Here is a 2,466-nt window from a genome sequence, read left to right on the forward strand (position 1 = left end):
TTTTGTATTTTTAGTAGAGATGGGGTTTCACCGTGTTAGCCAGGATGGTCTCGATCTCCTGACCTCCTGATCTGCCCGCCTCGGCCTCCCAAAGTGCTGGGATTACAGGCGTGAGCCACTGCGCCCAGCCAAAAAGTTTTAAATATTGCAAGAATTACCAAGATGTGAGGCAGAGACAGGAAGTGAGCACATGGTATTTAAAAAAATGGCACTGATAGACTTGCCAGAGGTAGGGTTGCCACAAAACCTCAATTTGTAAAAAATGCCATGCCTGTGGAGCACCATAAAGTGAAGTGCAATAAAATGAGGTGTGTCTGTGTTATCACTGGGGAAACCCAACAGCAGGGACAAGGGAGGTCCCTATGCTATTTTTGTAACTTTTTCGTCAATCTATATTCATTTGAAAATAAAAACTGAAAAAAAAATCTCAGGGGTTAACAGGCAGTATTTTTATTCCCTTGGTATTAATGCTAATTATCCTCACTTTCCTTTTCTTCTTATGTCTCAGCCACATTGTTGATTCTCCCACTCCTATTTAATAAATGGTCACTCCACATCGAAGATGGTAAATTCAGAGATGGTGGATGTGCCGCTTCCAAATCAAAGCTTGTGAAAGTCATTGCTACTCTTTCTTTCTTGATGCATATGGACTTGAAGATTTCTCTACACAGCACACCCAAATATGTGTTCTTTACTCTTGTCTTTTCCCAAATACTGTATTTTAACATGAACCTGCACATGTAAATCAATGGTAGACTCATTCAGAAAGATCCATCTTAAGAAAAACAAAAAACAAAATAAAAACAAACAAGTATGAAAAGGAGTTACCAGTTTGTCAAAGTGAATCCTCCTAGAAGTTTAGTACATCAAAATTTCCTCTAGATAATCATTCCTACCCATTTTGTTGTTTGTTTGTTTGAGAAGGAGTCTCACTCTTTAGCCCAGGCAGGAGTGCAGGGGTGTGATCTCAGCTCACTGCAACCTCCGCCTCCCAGGTTCAAGCGATTCTCCTGCCTCAGCCTCCCGAGTAGCTGGGACTACAGGGTCATGCCACGATGCCCAGCTAATTTTTTGTATTTTTGGTAGAGATAGGGTTTCACCATGTTGACCAGGCTAGTCTCAAACTCCTGACCTCAGGTGATCCACCTGCTTCAGCCTCCCGAAGTGCTGGGATTATAGGTATGAGCCACTGCGCCTGGCCCCCATTTTGTTTTGACTGAAGTTGGACCCACTCTGATATCCAAATTGAGTCCCAACTGAGCCAATCAGTGTATCATATCCACTGCCCAGGGTAATTTGCATCCTGCCTAGTTAGTGTCAAGGTCATGAAAATGAGTACTTGGATGAAGCTTGACACAAAATAATTTATATTATGCGACTATGTATGTTACAGTAACATAAATTCTCAAACCAGGCAAATCTGAACTATACAGGGTTAGAGATCAAGACAGTGCTAACATCTAGAAAGAGAAAGAGCGTGGTAATTGGAAGGTTAAATTAGGAGAGCTTTTGAAGATTCTGGAAATGTTCTATTTCTTGACTCAGATCATAGTTGCAAGAGTGTTGCCTCTCATAAATTATTAAATTTTGTGTTTCTATTATTTTTCAATATGTATACTATATTTTATTTTAAAAGAGCAAGAAGAGAGAATATGTAGAATTTTTTCTGTCCTTTTAGATTCTGATATGAACCATGGCTGTTGCCTATTTCTTATTTTATTGTAACCACGTATCTGTATTTTTCAAGTCCTATTTATCCTACAAGATGACGCCCAAATTTCAATTTTATTTTGAGTTAGTTCTTCATTTTTCTTTAAACTTGTCTCTGTCTCCCTTATGACACTGTTCTAATCCTGAGTGGATTGGGAACAGATTCAAGTATCTGAATTCTAATGAAGCAGAAAATTTCCTAGAAAGCCATTTTTCTTTTGATTCTCAGAATTCCATTCTATTTCAGTTAGAGAGTAGAGAGAAGTCAATACTTTCTTAAGTCAGATATCCCAAATTTTTTTTTTTGAAATAAAGAAACCCCTAAAATTTACGCTAAATATTTTGAATTTGATTTTTACACATTGAATAGAATTTTGAACAAATTATCTGGTCAATACTTGTACTTTAAAATACAGGAGATAAAATGGACATAAGATGCCTTAACATATTACATGAAGAGCAAAACATTCAAGGGTTCAGAAAAGGTAAATAAAAGAGAAACATTTACAATAAATCAAAATATATCATTATTAATACATTAAAATATAGACACCCATGTTTCTGTGAAATAAAGTGGTCTCAATAATGAATATTGCATACTTATTCAACATTCTTACAGTGAGATATGTCATTTATTTTTTATTTTATTTTATTTTTTATTTTTTGAGACGGAGTCTCGCTCTGTCGCCCAGGCTGGAGTGCAGTGGCCGGATCTCAGCTCACTGCAAGCTCCGCCTCCCGGGTTCACGCCATTCT

Source organism: Mandrillus leucophaeus, unplaced genomic scaffold, assembly GCF_000951045.1.
Source record: "Mandrillus leucophaeus isolate KB7577 unplaced genomic scaffold, Mleu.le_1.0 Scaffold249, whole genome shotgun sequence".
Taxonomy (NCBI): Eukaryota; Metazoa; Chordata; class Mammalia; order Primates; family Cercopithecidae; genus Mandrillus; species Mandrillus leucophaeus.